General features: G+C 38.5%; 1 protein-coding gene across 1 annotated transcript in view; it reads left to right on the forward strand.

Annotated features, from left to right (window-relative positions):
- The window catches only part of LOC109370775 (uncharacterized), a 268116-nt gene that overhangs the window by 164104 nt on the left and 79517 nt on the right, over positions 1–24495 (forward strand). The window contains exon 7 of the mRNA XM_085241852.1: positions 21947–22055. The gene's annotated coding sequence lies outside the window, so the exon portion shown is untranslated. The remainder of the gene's footprint in view (positions 1–21946; positions 22056–24495) is intronic.

The raw sequence follows: 24495 nt of genomic DNA on the forward strand, positions 1-24495 counted from the left end.
CTACCTCATGTATAATACGTATCAGGCCTTTTGTTTCTCATTATACATTATAAACAAAGCAAAGCTGCTTTGTCAATGGTAATAAACCAAGGTGAAAAACAATTTCAGAGAAACTTAAATCTTAAATACAATACCTTGGTTTCTATCAATTCAGAAGCTTAGCTGAATGAAACTGAGTGCCCAATATTGCTGCTGTGCCTGTTAAACATATATTCACGTCAGTGGATGGGCAATGTCTAATTATTCTGTGCAAATCAATATTCTTTTTCTGTGCTCTATTATTGTAAATGAATATAGCTTTGTGTTTTCAAAAATTTCAAAATTGTTTTTAAAGGCAGAAAAATGTTGTGAAAACAGGAAGCCAGAAAGGAAGCAGCGTAGCTGGCATTCTTCTGTTCCTTTTGCAGAAAAAAAAGGACAAGTCTCCCCTCTCCATCAGTGCTCATACTGCAATATAAATAAACTTCATAGCAGTTTGATTTTATAAAATCTACTTTTTCAATGAAATTGGAGAAGACCAATTAGTGAAAATGAATGTTCAGAAAGTAGGTATGAGATGTTCAGAACTGTCCTTTCGGAGTATTTTGGTAGGTAATTATTTCTTACCTTATATTACCCTTCTCGATATATATGGTTCCTGTGAAGTAACATGATAAGAAGACCTGAAAATTAATAAATGTAGCCTAGAGGCTGTGCAACACATAGTATATTTTTGTTCTTGAAAAAAATGTTTACCCAGCCAGCCCTTGCAGGTGGAACAGATGGCAGGAGATAAGTCTGTGCAGTCACCAGAGAATGATGAGGACCCAGTGGTATGATAGCCAAGTCTCAGTAGTCACTGTTCATTTTGTTCAATTTCTGTTTTGTGTTTCTCAGTGTACCAAGGAAGTAGAATGTCTTTGATGCTATTTTTTCTGCACTTGTCAAAATAATATGCCACAGGAGCAAGGAAATATCAGTGATTATATAGTCATGACTTGGCATATTGTTATACAACCAACTATAACAGGAGCAGAAAGTGCAGCTGACATCCATTTTTCTGACAGCCTCTCTATTTTCATGGAAAAGGATTCCATAAAAATAGGGAAAATATATAAAAAGAATGTTGATGTCAGAACTGAGATTATGCACTCAGTCGTTTCTGTTACTAGAGCTTGCTGAAAGACCGAAAGAAAAGCCATTGGATATGTTGATAGACAAAAGAAAAGCAACACCAGAACTCACAAAAACAGACAGCAATGACTCAGTCCCCTAAAGCCAAAATAAGTGGATACTAGTCGCTTAAGTAGATGATGCAATTTAGGAAAAAGTTTTTCACACAGAGGGTGGTGAGACACTGGAACAGGTTGCCCAAGGAGGTTGTGGATGTCCCATCCCTGGAGGCATTCAAGTCCAGGCTGGATGTGGCCTTATGATTAAGTGGCAATGTGATTAAGTCACTGTTCTCCTGTACATCATGTCTCTCTTCTCTGCCTCCCTGCTTAGGACCTCTGCTTTGTACTGGCTCAGTTTTTTGTCATCTTATATCAGGTTAAAGCAGTCTGAGTTTCATTTTTACAGACCTTAACAATTGTAGCAAAAATGTTTGTAAATATGAATGCAGAGTAAAGATTTTTTAGATGTGTGTTAGCAGTTAAAGAAATGAAATGCTTTGGGGATTTCTAAACAGAGACAAAAATTCAATTAAAATACTAAAGCTTACAAACTTTGGGATTCTAGAAATGCCCGTATATTGCTGTGCATGGCTGTGCAAATGAATATCTAACTTCAGCTCTCTTTTTTTTGGTGTGGTAATTGTGGTAACCTTCTTAGTGAAGATATTAAAAGTGGATCTAAATGTTGAGGTTATCAGAATTTGGTTATTTTGTTCAAATTTCTTCAAATTTCAGACATGATAATGAAGTTCACAGACAGATCCAGCTGTGAGGATCTGAAATTGCTCTAAATGTGCAGGGCTTATTCATTTTGGCCTGGGTTTTTGTTTCTTCTTCTGGACTGATGGAAGTCATTGTAATGCATTCTAGTTGCAGTGCTAAATTTTTTGAGGAGACAGTCAGTTCTGGAAATTTCTCTTAATTTATTTGCATAAATAAACTTAGGTGTACATTAAATGTATGTTAAGTGTCTGTGGTGATTATCAGACTTGACATTTTTGTAAATTTCAAAGATAGACTTCAATGACTAGATTAAATTTCTACTATTTAGTAGAGTTATTATATGTATTCCTCAACAATTAGCAGATGTATGTTGTGCCAATGTCAAAAACTGGACAGAAGCCAGTCCAGGGCTCATTATCTCACCAGAAATCCATGGTCGCTAATCAGCATTTGATAAAAATTAGGCAGTTCCCTACTGGCACTTGGCTATTAAATTTCATTTATACTGCTGCCCCATATATACTATAAATTCTCTTTTATTAGAAAACTGTTCACAAAATCCTTTGAAAATAGAAGTTGCATTTGAGGTGACTGAACAAAATGGAATCTAATTAAGCCAGAAGACCCCAAACCACCAACATTTCTCACAGTGTAATAATGCCAAAGTAATGCTTTTGAAGATTTTCTGCCACAGTATTGCAAATAAATGCGTGGCATTAAGTTAAAAGGGCTTAGCAAGCTGGGATGCATGATAGTTCTGGTCTAAAGGGCAAAGATTTACAGATGCCCATGAAGAGTGCTGAGATTTTAAGAAGTTTAATTGCATTTGTGGTGCACTGCTACGTATGGAACAACGTTTCACTTTACAGCTGTTTTGGAAGGAAATTTTTTTCCTAGCAGAAAAAGCTGCTAGCTAGATTTCTTACAGAGAAACTGGAGGGACCGCAGTCCCTTTACGTTGGACCTATGAGGTTATCTACTGTGAATGTATTGTATATAGGCTGATAAGAACACCTACTACTTCTTTTCTAGTTGTAGCACAAGCAAGGGAAGTATGAACGTTCTATCTTGTTTTTCATGCACATAAGAATAAGCTTGCAGAAAGATCTGTTAAAAACAAAAGTTGTTTATGTGCGAAGAGTGATTAGATGAGGGGCAACCAAACTGTGCCACTGTGACATTCTGTGAGTTTTTAAATGTAGCCATAGTTTTCTCTGGAAAATACTGGAAATAATTTTTGAAGATCACGTAAAGAAGCATATTTCTTTGGTGTTTAAACAGTGGTAATGTGGAATGTTACTGACTCTTGTTTGGATTTATAATTGTACAAACAGTGTTGATATCTTTCAATCTTTTGCAGAACAAATAGATTTTGGCTAATGCTAATAATCTTTAATTTATTATCTTCTTGTGCCCTATTATTCTCTTGTCTTCTTACCCTCCAATTCATCCTTGGGTCTCTTTTCCATAGTCTGACCCTCAGGAGACAGAGAACTGTTGAACAAATATCTCTCAGTACAAACTAATTTGAGTGCAGATGAACATTTGGCAGCCATGCCACTGACAATTAATTTTAATTTCACTGGGGGAAATATTTGTTTGTTCTTCATAAAGTCATTTGTTAATATGCAGATAAATCTTTCTGTTTGCACTTGCTGTCTGATGTGTGTAATGGCAGATCTGTCCTGGGAAATTATAGACATCCGCTGCAGGCTGTAGAAAATGGATAGCTTGCTAAGTGTAAACATTACTAACTGCACCCTACACCCAGGTGCTGCATTCCACTTCTCTTTCCTGTGTTGACCTATACCATTGATCTTCTTCCTTCTTAACAGCAACCTTGAAACAACAGTCCCTGTGCTTGCATTCATCTTCAGGAAAGGTGTTCAGTACTGCTCAATGGAAAAAGTAACTTGGGTACAATTTGTAACTTCAAGGATAAAAGGCTATTGAGGGACAGGCTTGCTTTTTTTTTTTTTTTTTTTTCCCCTTCTTCTTAGTTTTAATTAGGTATAAAATTCACACTTAAATAACTTTATTTAGACAGGACATTTAATTTCCTGCAATAATTTAGGCTTTCACATAAATGCACTATAACTGTTCTATCATTCGGACATTTAGAAGGATATGGGGTCTGTAAATTTAGAAGGTAAGTGTGCAGTTGCAATATGCGAGAAGTGATAATTAGCATTTAACCATGTTTATGCAATTAGATGAACCACTAAAGATCTTACATGCATTTGAGTTACTGTGGCTTAATGAGTTTCTGCATACCGATTGAATAATAGTAAAATTGCAAGTGTTCTTCTAGCCTGTTCCAAATGCCTACTCAAGAATTAAGCATCTTTTACCAAGCCTTACTCTGATTTACATCACAATTGCAATTTGCTAAGAGTATGTATTTGAAAACTCAGCGTAGAATTACTTGATGCATAATGAATACTTAAATCATGGAAAATTAATCCTAAAGTGGCACAATTCCGTCTTGTTTAGTGTGTTGCATACAACCTGTTCATTTTTTAGCTCTGCAGCTGCTCTTCAGAGTGAAATGAAGGAGCTTTTACTATTATTTGCTGGTCTTGACAGCAGCCACGTTCATAAACCATGAGAATATTTCTTAATCTGCAATAAAAGAGTGTGGAACAAGTCAGGCTGGGGAAAGGAACCACACAGGGAAAGCTGAGGGTGATCAGATCTTATGGTAAGGAGAACAAAGGGCCATCTGCACAACAGAGTGCAGACGCCCGAATTGCCACCAGGGAGCTGCTACACTTGCTATGAGAAGTCCTGCTCAGCAGTCTTTCCAAACAAGGCTGCTTAGCCTGCTTGGAGAGCTACGCTAATACGATTATGTGACTTCTGCTGTGCAGGATTTAGAGCTCAAAGGTACCTAAAATCTTTACACAGGATTAAATCAAACAGCATAGAAATACTGTTAAGGAATTGCTTGGCTGTATCTAAGGACATGAAAAGCAGGTCAGTGTCCTCGAGAGCTTACGAGAGCTCAGAGCAGGGCAATGAAACAGCAGCAGAGGATTGTATGCAGTGTAGGCATTCTGCTGTTTGGAACACACCCAGTGAAATAAATACGAATTTTGACATTGAATTTGATAGCAAACGCTAACAAACAAAGGCTCCCTTTCTCTATAGGTTATGTTATAAACTATTAACATTATTTTCGTTATTGGAACATGATAACAGCTTTCTTGCTTTCAGAGTCTTCAGTGCTGTCTTTTTTTTGTAGGTTTGCTTCCACTTGGGCTTAGGATTTCTGTGCCAAAGTACCTTCTGCCTTTCATTTATCAACTTTGCCATTTCACAGAAATGATTAGTTGCTCTGTCCTATACAAAAACCATAATCTGTAATGATAGTGTCAGAAATCAGAGTGGCAGTCTAGGAAAAGTAGGCCACACTGAAGGAATTTCTCTATTCATTGTTTACAGTGAAATATGTGGTGGGACATAGAAGTGGATCATCATGTCCTTGTGCATAATAAATGATAATTGACATATATAATGATCAACTGCCAGGCCTGGAAATAAGTCCGTGACTTCTGCATAATCAGAAAAGGCTGCGAAACCAGTCTTTTCATATGCTGCTGAGAGTTTATTTCTCTTTCTGTAGGGACAGAGACCACACAGTTTCAAGGGAATCTTTGAAAATCAGAAGTGACTTCTATCATTAGGAACAGCAGAATTGTGCTGAATAGCTGAATTCCCTGCCATTCTGTGCAGAAATGATGTTCTCCATGAGTAATGACCAGTATTCTGGTAAAGACAAGTAATTAGTTGTATTCTGTGCAAATGCAATAATTGTGTCCCTGTTTGAGATTTCCTCTCCACTCATGTCTAGCTAACAGATTAACACAGGATGTAATAGGATTAATTCTCCTTTTCAATGGAACATGAATCACTTGTGTTGCTATGTATGTAGGTCACCCTGAAAGTAGTGCCTCCTTTTTATTTCCATGAAAAATTCAACAAGTACAAAGGGCATAATAGCACTATTTGATAAAGCAAATTCTGAACTATAAAACACATTTTCAGCATAGTTGCCACCATTAACTATGCAATGAACAAGAGCCTGAAGGCCATACTCATAAAAATTTGCATCAGCAGAGGTGACCCACTGACCCACTGCACCACCCACCACCTCTTTGGTCACTGGTCACCATAAATGTTCAGTAAGAATTGATGAATGTCAGTGGGTGCAACTTCTTCCACAAGGAGGAATAACATGACACATCTTTGTTTCATTTGCACTTCCATGTCAGACTGCCCCTCTGCTGCCATCTGTTGCACAGCAACAAAATGTAATGGAATATTGGTGGGAAGGTTCAACTTCTATTGCTGAATGATCAACATTTGCCTCTGACGTCATAGACCAGAATAAAAAAATAGGAGGCACTACTCTCAAAGCAGTCTTTGTATATAGTTGGTTTTTTTTTTCACATAAATGTGATCATTAATGATTGGATTGGATCATCATGGATCAACCCAAATTTAACACAGAACAGTAACTGCAAAGGTATTCGTTCAAGTAAAAAAAATTTGCAAAATCTGAGTTAGGTCCATACTCTGACAAACACATAGAATATGTTAAATGGGCATAAATGCATGGCTGTTGACTTTGTGAGTGTGTAAGTGCTCAGGCTACTTAGTACATCTTGTTTCACGTGCTCAGATGCATTGTGGTGTTGTGCTTATGGCCAAGACTGAGCATCTGAAGACAACAGACTGACACATGAAGGCTTTATTGATCTTTTACAGAAGGTAGGCTTTTTTTTGCCCAGAAAAAATCCACACACAGACATTTTAAGTGTGATCATATGATGATCATTTTAAGTATGATCATATATCAAACCTGTGATTGATGCCATTTGTTTTCTGCAAATAGTTCCTGTGGCAGATGTGATAAGATGCAGCCCTGTACTATATCTGAGCTTTTTGTCTTCCTTTATAGTAATTCATTCTGCTCCCAGTTCTGCTCACAGACTTGGATACTAATTTTTTTCTATTAAAATAAGGAGGATTGCTAATCACAATAATGAACATAGATATCTATATCTTGACAGGATATTAATTCATATATGACAGGATGAAGCGAACGTAAGTCCAGGCCTTCAACATGTTAATTCTACTTTGTGTTTGTGAAGGTTAATAAACACTGGCTTCTACTCCCACTTCTGAGACTTGCAAGCAATTAAAATAGTGGCAGACATCACTTCACTACATAGGTAATGAGATCAAATTCAGTCGTAAGTCATTTGAGACTACACTGATAGATATGACTAGTCACGTGTAAACTGCTGCTTCACAAATTTATGAAGCAGTTGTGCAATACCTACAGGGCAGACATATCCCATTCATTGACTCTTGTAGAAGGTCTCTAATCAGTTACAAAGCCTCAGCATCTCTTCTATCCAGAAATTAAAATTAGAATCCTCCAGAATTAGATGGCACAGTGTTTTAAAATCTGCACTCTACCTAGAATTAAAAGTAGTGCTCTTAGCTGGCTTGCTGACAACAGGATATAATCATGAATTATGTTTTCTAACTTAGCAGTTCTAATTTTTACATTTTGGAGTGATCTGGAAACTGGAAGGATTTTTTTTCTTTTTCTGTGGAGGTTTTTCTTTGTTAGTTTGTTGTTGTTTTCTTTAAATCTTGACAGATTTTAGAGACTCTCTGCAGGTAATCTAGTCCCTTCCTCTCCCAGATGTTCCAAAACATAGCACTAATGAACATAATTTATTGTATTTCTAGAAAAATATCCTTCCTTGTTTAAGTCATAATCTGTTCAGACACTGCCTTTCACAGCTTGGGAGATGCTGATCACGTTTGCATTGCACCATTACAATGTCATCAAAAGAGACAGCAAATATTGCAGATCAATGCTGCCAAAATTGAAGTAATTACTTTCTGAAAGTGACAGGCATGTTATTAAGTCCATATGGCATTATACATTGTTGGTGCAATAACTAATCGGAAACAGCAGCATTCCTATGGCATGAATGTTTGGCAACATATACTTGACTAAGAGTCTTAGTATTATAAATATATAATCACTTCTTGCCAGGAAACCAAGGAAACCTCTTCTTAGGGAGGAAATCACATCTTTTTAGCAACAAAGGAAGTATTTGTAATCTTGAGGTAAAAATGATGCTTGCCATCTCTTTTCTAGTCAGTTAGGACTAAGAGTGGCCATCATATTCCAGAAATGTAAGCTAAATTATTCTTTTTATAAGAATTTTTGTTGTTGCTTCTGAGAATGCACAGCGTATATGATGCAAAATTACCCTGTGTTAAACATGAGCTTCAGGGAAACTGCTGAGACCTCCACTGCCCTGTGCTGGTGAGCTAGGAGGACAGGGCAAGTTGCATGGAGAATCAGAAAGTGTTGGAACATTCTTTCTGACCTGGCTCTTAGAACCTGTGGAATTAGTAAAAGTAATGGCAGTGATCATTACTTGTTTCAGATGGGTCTTTTGCTGTTCTACATAGAGTGCTGCTTCTGAGAGAATTTTCTTAGTGCTGTAGTGATATAAATGCAGTGGGACTGCAATCACCCCAATCACTGCAGTAAGCCTGACCTCATAGTGACAGACAAACCAAGCACAGAAAGAGAAAGCTGGGCTAGCTGCTAGAGGGCAGACCGGCCTCAAATATGGGTGCACATCCTGCTATTCCGTAAGACATTTCTTGAAACAAAATTCCTTATGTCTCTCTGTTCTGTTACGATTGAAACAGCAGAAAGATGCCCTCCCCTCCACCCCCCTCTCCTTTGTATCCTCCATCAAGGAAAAGTATCTTCTGCTTCCCAGTCTAGGTGGCTGAGTGAGAAAGAAGGTGTGTGCCCATGTTGGGTTGGCTGGCTGATCTGGCAGTCTTTGACTGTAAAATAGAGCTAACGGTTTAGCCTGAGAGCTACAAGTATCAGTTTAACTATTCTTTGTATGGAAGAGCTAATATGAGCTAGATGTTTTATATTCATGGTATCTCTGAACTTACTCACTTATCCTCTTCAGCTGTATAAATTTGTTAGACTTGTGAAAAGAAGAGAAAAAAGTATTTCTAGTAATATTCTTTACTTGAAGAATATTACTTGTAGTAATATTCTTTACTTCAAATTGCAAAGTGGTCTAGCTCTTCTTTCTCAGGGTTCTGAGGTATTTTATCATTCCCTCAAAGATACCACAGTGAAAACCCTCTGATGCTTTGTTTGGAAGTACCTCTGTTTCAGCTGTAGCGTGTCTAATCATGCTTTTGATATGTATTCTTCTCAACATCCTTTCAACTCATGTATAGGCACTTAAAATGCCTACTGTTCTAATACTTCATAAAGGCAGGAAAATGGAGACAAAACATATTTCCTGTATTAAAGAAAATACAGAAGGACAAATTAATACATGCCATTGCTCTGTAATTTGACTGTAATTAGATCAGAAATTTAAACTTGGTACATAGTGTGCTCAGAAAGTAACATTAATGAGAGCAAACAGTTTCCTTTCTTATTGAAGCTGCCTGCAAAGGATTATAATTTTACTCATCTTTTATATTTTGAGCAACAAAATTTTCCTTTATCTGCATTGGCATATTGCAACAACGTCCCCTTTGAATCCAACATTGTGATGTGTTGCTCTGAACTGGAAGAGTGAATAGCAGTTCCTCTGTTCTTGGTAGCTCAGAGTGGGGATGGAAAGCTGTTATAAGTCTGCTGTGCTAGGACTTTTAGTCCAATGTGTAATGAGTAACACTGCTGTTCCACTTGAGCAGGCTGTCGAGTTAAATATGTTTCTGGAATGATGCTTCTGGCATAGCCTGCGTAATGCATATGCATTACGTGTATTCAAGTAAAATAAAAATGAAATAAAATGTGCAGTGAGTGTGTGAGCTGGAAAACCTTATGCCATTTTTATGATCAAAGTTGATGAGCTTGGGTGTAAAGCTGTATTTCCCTAGAGCAGGAGGAGAGGCCTATGGTGTTTAAAGCAGCACTAGTACAGCCAGGGTACCAGAGACATAAAACAGATAAAGTAAGACTACATCTCTATGCCCCTGGTAATAAAAAGCAGAGTGACAGATGGATTGTAATTGCTCCAGTCTAAGGACAAAGGGAGGACAGATTATGGTCTTCCTGCTAATGCATACCTGTTGGAGGAAATAAAGGACAAAACATACCTTGTTAGCTGTATGACAGAGAGCCTGCCTGTGAGAAACCATGCGGATGAAACAAAAATCTTCAGTATATGTGTGGTTTTTGGAGCCATCTTTTCACAGGTACATTGAGGCTTGGTTCAGCTTCTAGCAACTGATGACCAGAAACTAATACAGGTGCTCTTATACAGCTGGGGTATTGGCCTCCCTGAAGTCCCAAAAAATTACAGGTGACTCTCTAAGAGTATGCATTAGCTACCTATATGGAGGGTTGAATGAGCACCTCCTGTTGGTGGAAAACGGAGCGAATCTCCTAGTTGATAGAAGATCCTAGATTTCTACTCCTCAGAGCTACTAACTGCACGTCCACTCCCTCTTCCATTTAGACAGGTATGAAAAATGCTTGAATAAGGCAGGCCAGCTTCTGTTTACTTTTTAGCAAGTGAATACTTTGTGTGCTGCAGGGCACAAAGAGACAGGGAAGGAAACAGCAAACAAGATTGGAGGAGCAAGGACATCTGCTGCTTCAAGACAAATCAGGTGTAATTGAAGTAACCGAAATGTGGCCAGTCCAGGAAATAGGCTGTAATATTACATTACCTAGATACAGAGCTTAAGGATGGTGCTTCTAAATGAGAAAGGAGATGGAGAGATGAGAGTATAAATGAGGAAGGACATTATGCTGAAAACAGAGTAATGTTCACATGGATGACAACTCAGAGACACCTCGAACTTTCAGGCTAAACACTGAAATGATAAAACGATTATTGTAGTAAACAATTACTGATCCCCCAGGGCTAGGTGAGAAAACAGATCAAGAAATATTTATGCAGATGGGAGGATTTACTTGGGCTAGGACATTGATCATATGAAACTGCAATTACTCTGACACTGGCTAGAATGAGAATTATGGAAGGACTTAGGAGACTGAAGCTATGTTTATTGACAGATTTATTTTTTTATCCTGCACCTTGACAACCAACAAGATTAGAGGCCATTTGGAAAAGTCTCAGCAGTTAAGTGAGGGGTCACATTTGCTGATGCCTATGCTCAGGTAGAAATAACATTAGCTGAAAGTTAGGATAGAAGAAAATTGATGTTGAGTGTGAGCATGATTCTGATTTCCAGATGTGGGGAATTATGTGTTCTACTGTACAACAGGAGATGTTAATTTGGGGTAAATTGAAGTAGATATCATTTCATTGGATGACATATCCAGTGGTTGCAAGTCATGGACCCTCATGGGGTTTAAATTTTTAAGAATATAGAATTGCTGTAAATATAACTTCTGACTAGGACCAAGGAAGTGGACAGCAAGTGTCTGGACAAAAATGCAAAGGTTTAGCTTTTGTAAGTAAAAAAGGAGAATTATTTTTGCTAGTTTTGGGATAATAAAATATTGAAAAGTGACAAGTTTGGAGCACAATTTAAATTAGAGTTTGTTGTGATTAGACAAATGAAGAAAATCATATTTTTAAAAGAAAAATGTGAATACTTAGTAAAGGTAGTTTAGGTAAGATGTTTTGAAGTAATTCTTTCAAATTATCAAATATTGAGGTTAAAAAAACAGGATTTACTGTTGCTGTGACACACCTTACTGCAGTTACAGTAATTGTATCCAACAAAAACAATACTTCCCAAGTTATTGTCAGTAGTGTCATAGATAACTGATGAATTTGCAGATTAGCTTGCAATAAAAAAGCAGTGGGCAATGGCTTTTTGGAGCTGCTCATTTTGCCTGCTATTCCTATTATTTCTGCCATGCTCACGTTGTGCTGTGGCACCCATCTTCTTAAATTTCATTCCAGGTATGCACAAGTTCAGGATTAAGCAGGCTTCTCAAGATCTTAGTGAATGACTCCAAACTTAGCTTTTCTCAAAGACAGTTTTCAGAATAAATCAGGCTGCAGTACAAGGATCTCACATTCTCTGTGAGCATCCACACAAGGATGTGCAGAACCAGCATGTGCTTAATTTGCATGGTACTTAAAAAGGACAACCTTGCAAGCTCCAGATTGATGATTGCCAATCTGAACAACACAGTGACCTCCAGAGTTCAGTATGTACTGCTCATTAGACTGTGATACATTTACATGATTTTTTTTTCCCAAACATTTTGCTCAAGGTTTTCTGCCACAAAATTCTGAATATCAGCTCTCAAAAATGCTGATACCACAAAGTCTTTGAATAGTCTGCCCCAAACAGGAGGCTGTGGCTGTACAAAGAGCTTAGATAATGTCAGTCTGAAAAAAGATGCCAGGAAGTGTTGTTCTGTCTGGGGTGGTATTGGTAGAAGGAGTTAAAACTGAAAAGGCAGGGATAAATACTCATTCTGTGAGAATAAAATGGCAGCAGAATCAAATTGAAATTTTTGCACTTACCTAGAGAAATTAAAAAAGCAAAGATGCGAAGTCCAATTCTAACAGACCTTGCTTACACACGTCTGTCCTGCAGAACTCTTTGGAAATCTACAAGACATAATTTAGAGAATGACCTTTGCCTTTTCCTTCATTGGCACACTGGTGTGATGTATATTTGTAATGATGTAATGAATATATGATGCAAAAAATATCTCTCATGTAGCTTCTGTGATCTGTTTGCCAGGAATATTCTATGTCACTTTTGAAATGCAAACTCTTCCAACTGGACAAAGGGGGAATGTTATATCCCCTGCTCATTCTGCCTGCTTCTCCACTGTATGGAGAATATATTCTCCATCAGCATATATCTTGGATTGGGATTTCTGGGGCATCATTAATTATACCTCACATGGATCTGTCAAAGTAATTTAATAAATTTATAACACATTTCCAGAACAAATATGATTTGAGGATGTGATTATCATTAATACATTTTAATAGCCATAAGAAATTCACTACATCTTTCAACAGTCCTGCCTGGATATTCTCTCTGCAGAATGTTTATAGCTTGAACAAAATGAGAGAAACAACCAGACTTTCAAATAGATTTTGTCTGTGTGTGTGCATATGCATTTTGAAAGAACTAGAGTTTCAGACCTAAACACGGGAATTTTGATGCTGTTTCAAACAAAGTTCAGGATTGATGTGAATAGGGTGACAGGTTGGCAGACACCAATGTGAAAAGGACTCGGGGAACACACCCTGTAAAAAATATTAGGAGATTGCAATCATTGATGTAATCCATCTGAAAGATTGCAATGGGGGAAAAAGGACGCAAAGGGGCAGTAGCAAAGCAGAGTGCTGCTAAGCTACGTGTCTGCAGGCACAACACCGTGCTCTCACATATTGTGCATTTTGTGGTGGAGGTGCCGGGGGGAAAGGTGATTCCTTCAGCGTATCTCTGCAAGCACGTTTCCACAAATAACATTAGCATACAGCTGCTGAATGGCAGCTAGAAGCGAGTTGTTCTGTTTGCAATATGCAGACGTGATTAGCTCTAAAAATAATACCTAGCTGAAAGAAGTGTGTTTTTTAAAAAAATTATTTATCTTTCTTTTAGAAACGAAAGAGTGCAAATAACAACAGAAACAAGAAAAGAGAGCTATATTCCTTGCATTATCTGCAATACAATATTATTTACTTAGCACTCGCAGTCTGTTTTCTGACTTTCTTCCCCTACACGCCTCGTCTGCATTTCTGAGCGCCGAATCGCTTTCTTCCCTCTGCGCAGTGAATCACCGCCATCTCCTGGCCGAGGGGCGGCTGAGTAACGGAACGCGTCCCCGCGGTGATCCGCAGCCTCGTGGCCCGGGCACCTGGGTCTGTCCGCGGGGGACCCGCTGCCTCCGGTGCAGGCCGTCCGGGCACGGACATACATGTTGTTCATCTCACTGCTCGGGAACAGAGGGATGCCGAACTCTTCGTAGGTTGGCAGTCCGGTCCAATGGATCCAGACTGAGATCGACACGTGGTTCTGTTGGCTTACTGCGTGAGTGGATGCTAAGCAATGGTATGTTCTGCAAAACGAGGACAGTTTAAGCATTCTTTTATTAGGCGGTTACAGATCAGCAATTTGTATCATCCCCTTATGTAAAATCTCTAATTCCACATCTACATGTAAGAATTTTTTTCCCAAAAGTTGATGCTTCTTCTCAAGAACAAGATTAAGAGCAATATTAGTCTTACTTATATTTATTCGTGATCTCCATTTATATTTATAATGAAGTACCATAGTCTTTTCATCCTCCTCATGTAAAATATGGGAATTTCAGGATAAAGGGCTTTGTGTTTAGTGGTTTTCATGTTCTTGCTTCTTAAAAAGCACAGGGTAATTTATGGGCATTCTTTCACATGCTCAGCAGGCCTCTGCTCATCCCATTAACTATTTCTAGTAAATAAATGATCTTGGTGCATTTTGTTATGCCCCGAAGATGAACATGTTTATATCATGTGTATTAGCCAAATGTTCCATAATGCAGGAAAAAACAAATGCAGCAGAACAGACGATTTTAGAGCCTATCACCAGGAAATTCATTTAGAAGAAATCAAACCTGACCCCACTAAGATTTTTTTTACTATTATTAGCTTGAATAGCTGAGCAAGATGAATGCAGATTAAGGTTTTGATCTGTCTTTGATATACAGCCTGACAACAGCAAAGTAGAAATGGGAGCAGACTTAATCGTGGCTTTCACCCACATTCAGCAGACCAGCAGGGCACTCATTTCAGAGACTCATAAGATTATTCTTTTCCCTCTGTGAAATCCTCTTGCTGCTTTCTGGTTCACTGGCAGCATCTAAAGATTTGTTCTGATCTGATGTGGTGCGACTAACAAAAGAACTCTTTGGAGCTCATCAATTATAGAGTTTGCAAAAGATTTCACTTCTAACCTAGTAATTGATCTTTAAACTCACTTCAAAACAACGCTTGTCAATCTTGCTGAGCTGGAAGTCAGTGAAAGAAGGTTATACTTGTTTTCCTGTTCTGTTCTATAGCACCCTGCTTTTCTCTTGTTCAAAGGTTGAAACCAGTGAAGACAGGAATGATTTTTATCCTGATGGTTTTCATCCTTAAAGCTTACTGTCAAGGCTATACTTTACTAAATCTCTAAATGTTACGGGGCTCCACAATGTCCTTTCTATGGAAAGAGAAGTCATGTTCCTATAATCTTTCCACAGGGTCCTTCACTCTGCTGAACATCCCTTTCCCTCATCTCTCCTCCTTTCTCTCCTTTCAGCATTCCCCTCTCCTCTCCCACGTATAAAACTGAAGGCTGTGATCTCTGTGCAGATGACAAATACCACCACACAGTTTTCTCTCTGCATTAGGTGGAGGCTTCTCTGCCTACACAAGCAGAGCTGGTAGCATCAGTTAGCTTTGTGCTCACTGTACGTATTGTCACAACTTCAGCCAAGCTCACCAAACAGCATCCAGTGATGGGATAAGTGGGGAGGCCGCAAGCTTTACAGTGGAGCGGATGAGAAATGTTTTCATGAACTGTTGGTTCAGCCTTGGGCCCTGAGCCACAGCAGAGAGGCAATGGTGAGCCCCTGGCAAGGAAAATGTCCTTAGCTGCCAGCAGCCTTCATCACAAGGTAGCGTCTATGGCTGCATCCATCAGCTGGCCCCAGGAAACTCTTCTCTTTGGTACAACATCTGTGTCCAGATTCCAGAAAGGTCACTAGCAGATCTTACTGAAGTACCTCTGAGTGAGGTTGCCCAACACAGGGAAGCTGATACAATAGCTTGTTGCTGCTGGAAGGAGGACAGAGGACAGCCTGCTCCTTACTCAGTGCTGTTCTGTCACACAGTACTGATGCACTGAACCTTGCTGAGAGCTGATTCAGCTTGCTAACTGAGCAGGAAACACACCAGTGAAAGGATAAATGGCTTTCTGCTGAGTTAGCACGTTGAATAAGCTCCCAGAAAAGTCTAATGAGTGCCAAAGCTGGCACAGAACGGGGCAGGAGCCATACAGCAGGGCCTCTTCTTTTGGCTGCAGCACTGTCTCTCCATGTACACCATGTACCCTTGCTCTTCGTTAGGCAGCCAACACATTTGATCTTGTGTTTCATACATCAACTACTTTGCCAAGCAGTATCTAGAATCAAATTAAGGGATTTTCAGGGATCCCAATTAAATGGGCAGAAATCTGTTGGTTTCTGTATAAGTTTTGTTTAGGGGAATACTAAACTGAGCTGAGCATTTAAGTGGTTCAGGCTGTTGCAGGAAACGCCAACCTATCCCTTCTCCCTCTCATGTGTATGGAGTGATGATGTTTTATGGTTCTGCAAAAGTTTTTATTGAAAAAGTCTTCCATATAAGATAAAAGATTGCAAAGAAAATATAAATAAGAAAAAAAACAGTTATTTTTCTGTCTGGCATATTTTCATCTTTGTTCTATGGCAGCTCAAATGAAATCATACTGCAGTATTCACTGCAGAGTTGAAAAAGCTGTATACAGGATGATCAGAATGCAGGGAACCAAATTCTCTCCCCTTACTGAGTATACTTTCTCTGTTTTCAGTGGGAATACATTATAGAAAAAATTAGGCTTTTTAAATCCTCTGTTGGTGGATTCATTTGTTGATGGGATTGTTGATTAAAGATTGATTCATCAGCATGATTTTAATTTTTATTTCAAATAATCATTCTTCAGCTGAATTTGACAGGAAAAAAGGCATCTTCAGAGGGTGCTGTGAAGTTCTTATCTCTTACGTTTGTGGTTTTTTTCAATTGGGGAACCAAAGGAAGTCTCAGTCTTCTCTTTGACAGTCCCGTGTTCTTCAATATTTTGTGGAAAGGGGGAAAAAAAAATCAAGTGATTAAAACACGATGTGCCCTTTTAGCTCTGCTCCTTCTGAGACTTTTAATGTTCTCATCTTTTATTACAGGAGCTGATGAACTGTAAGTGATTGGGAAGAGAGAATAGATTGTGCACTTAGCCTTACCATCTAACTTAGTTAATCTTCCAAAAAGCAATTTGTTCTGACTGGTAACTGCAGTGAGTTTAATGGAACACAGGGTTAGAGGGAGAACCTCGAAACAAATGCTGTCTGTCTGAAGGCCAGTTGATAACCGAATAGTTTGATGATCCCAAACCTTTGTCACTTTAATGTAACTGGAGTGTATGGAAAAGACATTACATTTCAGCACCCACCAGCATCAACCTCCTTTTCTGGTGATACCACTCTGAATGCATTCGAGTCATCCTGTTGTAATAATGTGACAGGAGTAGGAATAGAGGTCTTTTAAATCTATTTTGAGGGATTTTGCAATTTTACACAGATTGCCATTTGCTGTGTGTATTAGTTTTGAGACACGCATGGAACCTCTCAGTATGTTTGAAGATTTTTATGAGCCGGTATGTCTAAAACTAATGAGGCTGAGCATGTTTGAAGCTAGTTGTGGGGAGTCTCTCCAGCAGTCCATCATCTGTGGTTTCGCCAGATGAGCAATGGGGGGAAAAAAATAATATAACTGGGGATATTATGCAGTAAATCACATGAATGGCATAATGTGCAAAAAGATATGAACGTTGAAATTCATATTTAATAATCACTCTTAATAGCTATCATTCAGTACTATCGATCAGAAATAGCTTTCTAAAAACAATTTCCTGTCATTGCTGGCATGTTTGCTTCTTACTCATACTAATAAGTGGGAAAATTCATTTGGAGGAGGAGACTTCATTTCCTTTGGCTTTCAAAGGTTAGAAACAAGTTCACATCTGTTTGAGTGCCACTCAGCTGCAGTAAGAATGACGCTGGGAGCAGCAGTTTAAGGCAGTTAAAGCTAACTCACCTGTTTTGCCATACAGTGCCTGCTGGAACTTTTTCTGCCCTTCCTACAGAGAAAAGCTGAGTTCTATATGTGCATTTGTTTTGGAAAGTTCATTACTATATATGTGTATATATAGCTGTATGGATTATTCTTTTGAATATAATGGATTAGCTTCAGTGTCTTACCAACAAGAACAGGCAATTTACCCAGAGAAGCTAACAGAATTTACTTCTTTTCTTTCTTTAGGGATTCCAACTACCCCGGGCAGCACTGAAAACATAGGCTAGAACTCTTAATGTGTTGTCCTTTCAACTTTATATATGGGCAGCATAGTTGTAAAGAGACATTTAGTATTTCTTTGCGTAACTGCTTTTTTAGTTTTAATTCCTCACTCCCTGCCTTTCTGCAAAGTCTGATGATGCAAATTTCAGATTCACATCTAATACAGAATTCATTTGGCAAAACGCACTTGCCATTTTATGACTTTCCCTGAACAAGAATCCAGAAGTATATTTTGAACTGCAATAAGAACTTACACAATTTTAATTGCTAGCTGGTACTTGGCTATTCTGGGAGAAGAAAAGCCTGAGGGACTGTGTGCTGACCAGTGGGGACTTCTGAGTGCTGTGAGCAAGGTGGCTTGGCCCAGCAAGGAAAGCGTCAGTCTGGGGAAGAGAGGAATCTTGCTCCCTCCTTTGCTGCCTTAACACAGTCATGTCATTTATTTCTCTATATTTAAATCCCCCACATAACTGTGCAGCCTCTGTTATTACTATGGATTGCTAACAGAGCTAGGCTGAAATTGTAACTTTAATTCTGGAGCTGCTTGGAAATTTGGGAATTTGCCTGGAACCTTTATCAAGAAGCAGCATACTTAATTGGTATTGTGGTTTTGCAATTCATGGCTACTTGTTAACTCTTTCCACCTGCATACTTTCATGTCTGAAAAAAAGCCAGTTACTTCACTTGAAGCCAGCAGGATTTTCTCTTGCTGCTGCTAAATACTGATATTTCCATGAGATTTCATATATTTTATAATTCTACAAGTATCCACAAAGAAAAACTATCTACTAATGAGGAATGAAGCTAAACATACGTAGCATTTTTTCATCACTCTGAGACCAGGTCTTGATAGTTGTGGCAGATTCTAAACAGTATTTCTGATTTGTTTTTATGGGAAAGCAAACCAAACCAAAACAATGAACTAAAGGAAATATATATATATCAATATATCACTTGAAAGAGGGAGAAGCCAGGAGCTACCCAACGGGAAGCTTTTTGGGGGATGTATGGAGAGGAGGGAGGAGGAGCAGGCAGTGCAATTTTAAAGGAAGGTTCAGTGGCAGAGGAAGGCGAGGCTCCCATGAAAAGGGTTTATTTTATGCAGTGTAATGCTTGTTTGCAGATTCTCTAGATTCTTCAGGAACATTTGGAGGCCTAAACCATAAGGATAATTCCTGTAGTATTTAAGACTTATGAGGACTAGTGTTCCATGGAATTAATAAGAATTTCTGCTATTCCCCAACAATTCTGTTGTTCTAGTTTCACTATGATTGCCTCTGAGCTCACAGCTAATGTTTCTAGAGAAGGGAGCAGACGTACTGGGAGATTTTTTACAGCTTGCGTATCAAATTGAAACGCTGACCTCACACTTCCCATATCTAATTTATTTTTTTTCATGTGACCAGTACTATGCATTTACTGATGTTGAATTTTAGTTCCCATTTAATCACATCTGCTGCTCATTCTTGTGAAATTTCAAGTCTCTTACCCCTGTTCATCTTTTCAAACCATTGATGAGCAAGTCCTGGCAGAACCCAACGCAGATCCAAGAAATGCATTGCTGGTAACCCTTATCCTATGTGAAAACTACCACTTACCATTCATCTTTCAGCAGATTTTAACGCAGTCATTTCAGTTAGAATTTTATCTCAGAGCCTGTTCTCATTTTCCATCTGTACAGTGGATAAACAGTACTTCCTGCTTTATAGGGACATTGTGAAGATATTTCAAGATTATTGCAAGTTAGTCTGAAAGTACAGTCAGAGGGGAACCAGATACCTGGAGGGCATGAAGGCAGCCCAGAGGTGACAGCCATGCACACGAGGATCTGGGAGTCCCTTCCAGGTCCAGTAATCAGATAGATCCCCAGTGAAAGATCTTCATTCCACTGTGAGATTGAGCTGAGGCAATCACTGGCTGCTAAATGTGGAGGAATATGTTGGCACATAAGGATTGTTTGTTGTATGGAGGTGTGAAAACCCCACAGATAATGAACAGTTGGGAAACTTCTGTTCTGAACTTTGTAATTATCTCCTCTTTATAAAAATAAGCTAACCACAGCCATGGTCTAGGCTGCATCTCAGAACCCTAGTGGAATTCTATAATGGGAAATTTGAATAAATGTGATCTATAAAGCACTTCTGGCTAATGATACTATACTGGCTCCTCTGATTTATCACCATCTAAAATTCCTTTAAAAGGCAATCAAATTGCCTTTTAAAAAGTGTGTTTGCTTGAAAAGGTAAAAATACTTTGGATTCTTTCCTAATTTTCTTCCTCGTACGTAAAGAAAGTCTGTTAGGGAGTTGTGATTTGTGAAGTTCTGTGTACACAGTCAGGAATTCGATCTTTCAGTCAGTGTTTGGTCCATGCTGTTTAAAAAACTGAAGATTTTTACTTTAGCATATGAAAATCTGGGGTTAGCATAGTGATTCCACTGAATATATGGAAACTACCCTTATTTACACCAAATAGGTAATAGAAACAAGGCCCAAGGTTTGTTATTTCTTCCAGCAAGACACAATAGTTGTTGTATTGGCTGTAAAGTTGCTTATTATTTCACAAAACTTTAATAAAAATAAACCAGAGCTGGGTTCATGTGGAATCAGATAAATGAGGCATCCTTTCCAAATCACTTTCCACACAATGTATTTGTATGATAGCTTCATTAACTTTGGTGCAATAATTTGCAGATAAGTTCCATCCCCAAAAAAAGCAAGTATTCAAGCACTGCTAATCTGAGTTAGGTTTTTGCACATTAAATTTGCGATAAAGCCATACTAATTATTTTGAATTATCTTGAGATGAAAATACGTCACTCATGTAGGTAATTATGTAAGTAATTTAAACCTGATTAAATAATAATGATTCCTTGCTCATTGCCTTCGAAGTGCTTATAGCCAAATTTAATTTTAAGCAGGATCAAGAAAATAATCACTTGATTCAAACATTAATTACTAATTTTAATTCTAATTCATTAAAAATTGACTTTTTTTTTTTTTTCTTCCAGACTCTGCAGGGCATTAATTGACATCTTGCAAAATGAGTCATAATTTTGGCATGCAGAAGCATTTTTCAAGCAGTGAATCGTGGCTACCAGGGACTGTGAAGGAGCTCCAAGGGAGCTTCCATTTAGAAAATGCTGCCTGCTCAGCAGCAGAGCAGTTCCTCTGCTTGTGACTAAAGGAGCGGCTGTAACACAGCTGTCTGCAGCCAGGGAGCTGCTAACTACCTTTAATTACCAGCAGTAGGGAGCTGCGCACGAACTGACCTAAAGTAAACAGCTTTGCCGAGACAAACTGCTGCAGGATAGGAAACAGTTAAAATCAGTTCAGAAGCGTTAGAATTGGGAGTTTCATTGCTTTCTTTCCAGTCAAATCAGAAATTGACTTCATAGTCTTAGCAGTATGTTCAGGATTGAGTTTCGGTAGGTGTAGCTTTATTTTTCTGGGTGGTGGAGTAGTTTGACTAGCTCGTCTAGGCTAACAATCCTCCTTTGTTATGCACTGAGTACAATGCTCTTCAAAAAAAGATTGAGTTTTGGATTGTGGCTCCCTTTGGGAAAGGGCTGCTTTCTGTTGTAACTGTGAAACCCGGTGGCTAAGTGGTCCTATGTGATATATTACAAGAAGTCACATTAATATGGCAGTAATTTTTCTCACAGTAGATTTTAAGCTCCAGTGGAATTATTATGATCATTATCTAATGTACAGCACAACCTAAGATTTCACTGTGTGTTCCTTTAGGAATTTCATAGCTCATTTGTGGTCTCTCAAACTGCATGCTTTGTAAGATTCAAATGGTCAGAACTGCTCCTAAGGGATTGTACCAACATTCTATCAGTTCTACACTTAGGAATGTTTCTTGATGTTCCATCTACATTTTCACTCTTCCCAGTTTTACCCTTCTTGTTCTTCTCTTCCACAGAGAACACATTTTAATCAAAGAACTGGATGTAGCCTCTGCTATCAAAACTCAACAGAGCTACAGTTTTAAAAAGGAGTCATTTCTTTTGTGAAGAAAAACCAACAAAAAGGTAATTTTTTACTCTTTTTTGCTCCATACAGAGGATGTTATTTTGTACTGATCTTAGAATGCTGTCAGTCTTCACAAGACATTGGGAAAAGGACAATATAACTAAAAATACAACCTTAAACACACAGTACAGCAAACCTAATGTCCAAACATCATCTTTCTCTGCCCGAATTATTTTATTGTATCTGTATAGAGACCAGTGTATGAGCTAGGTTCCTAGAGTGTCTTCCTCTGTTGAAGAAGCAGAAGTGTGATGCATTGGTGGAATTGTCAGTGTAAAACAGAGCAATTCTATGCAAGACAGATAGACCTTTATTTTAATAGAAAGCTATTAGTAAGATGAAAACAACTAAAACACTGAAGAATACTCCCAGCCTTTTATGAGCACAGAGCAACAATAAAAATGTAGAAACACTGAAGATTAAGGCCATATATCATCTGTAGCAAAAATCTGTCTAGCATGATGTAGTGTCCAGGTAGAAACAGGGTGAAGACGAGAAGTATAATTGTCTTCTTCCCAGAATTTCTTCTTGTATACCAGTGCTTACAACAGATGGGCATCTCCAGCCTGGCAGATTTAAAATCTGGTTCTCCTTGTAGAGGAAATTTGGAAGCGTGTCTCTGGGGTGTCCTAGTTCTGATCTGGTTGGGCTGCAGCTGTCTCCCTGTTGGTGATTACAGCAGCTGTTGAGCTGAGAGCAGACAGCAAGCACAGCACAGTTGGTTGGCAGGCCTTTAGCATTGCCCTTTGGCATTTTCAGCAGCAGCAACATGCCTCCTGATGAACCACTGTTACAGGTAGCTTTTCCTTCACATCACTTCAGCGCTAGCCATAGGTGCAGTTAGAACTGGTACTACTATTAGAAGTTCTAATTCTGAAGGTTCTCTGTTAATATTTGTTCTTTGTTCAAGACAGCTTATGAATCTAAGCCACTGAGTGTGCTGCTAAGACTTGTAAGGCAAAGAACTGGCAGAGTCACAGTCCCTGCCTCTCTGTCCCTGCTGAACAGTAACATGAAAAAAAATGCAGACATCTTAATTGATTTCCAGTAAGCAAGCAGTTAATTCCTTCTCCGGTGACCAGCCGATTGCCCAGGTGACTAGGATTGAATGAGAAAGCAGGCTGTAGAGTAAGCTGGTCAAATTCACCAGGGAAAAGAACAGGAAATTCATAAAAACCGATGCCAGTAAAGTATAGATGAAAAAACAGAGAGGGCTCTGATGTTGAGGAACATTGGAGGAGTCTTAATGCAGATCTGTAAGATTACTTCAGGGTAAGATTAATTCTGTGTGTGATCCATACTAAGCTGTTTCTTAACTTGAATTCCTAATGCTTATTTATTTTTCTGATTTTCCTTTTCTTCCTATGTAGGCTTTTTCTCTAAAACAACCTATGAAACATTATACTTCTCTAAAAACTGGAGGAGTGACCACACATCTCTGCATAATTTGTCAGGGAAATAGGGGAGGTCTGTATCAACTTCCTCATTCTTTGATAGCTGTCATTTTTCTCCAGCATAAAATACTGCTTTGGACAGTAGCTCATTATTTATTGCTTCTATCTTTGGCATGTTGACATAGTTTGCTTCTCTTTGGTTTCTGTTCCAGTGTCATATATTTTCTTGCAAGTGCAGTGGAAATAAAACCATTCTTCAAACCAATGTTAAATACTAAAATCTTGTGCTTGCCTCATAACATTCAGGCTACTAGGCTTCCAGAATGTAAGAAATTTGCTAATGCAAATAACAGAACAAAACAATTTTATTTTCCACCACAAAGGATGTGCAGGATACAATGGGTTTTGAATTTCTCATTTGACAGTGTTTCTCTTTATTGCTATGAAGAGAGGGTTGTATGTTGATCAGAAACATGAGTGAGTTAACTCTTGTGTTATCCTCTTTTTTTTATTGGAAAGCTATTGAATCCTTTCAGACATGGATATTTAATTTCTTCAGTTAGACTTCCAGTGAATAGAATGTCTGCCTAAATGCAAGGCCCTGGATAGACTGGAAAATGACAAGAGTTCCTGTGCTAGAGATAGCAGAGCATTAGCAATCTAAGTAGATCAGAGGCAGAAGGCATTTAGGAGTAAAATAGGTTGATTGGTAAAGTCTGGCTGGCTGTCCAGAATTTCCTCTTACTATGCATTTAGTGCCATGCATACACCACGGAAATAATATATTTTGTCACCAACTTTGATGTTCTGAATGCAAATTTGAGTTTAATACTCAGCAAGGAGACTCAGGGTTGTTCTCATACTCAAAGGAAATTTTACATTCTCAATTGGGGGGATTAATGGCAGCAATGCATTTCTTGGCTCCAATTTTTGTCTCTCTTTTTTCAGAACAAGGGAAAGGGACTTAGTTCTTTAATCTATGACCTACAGAGACACAATGCAGTTCACATACAGCAGGATAGAGCTTTTTTAATTGTTCCATGTC

The sequence above is a fragment of the Meleagris gallopavo genome, chromosome 22 (genome assembly GCF_905368555.1).
Source record: "Meleagris gallopavo chromosome 22, MGAL_WU_HG_1.1, whole genome shotgun sequence".
Classification (NCBI taxonomy): domain Eukaryota; kingdom Metazoa; phylum Chordata; class Aves; order Galliformes; family Phasianidae; genus Meleagris; species Meleagris gallopavo.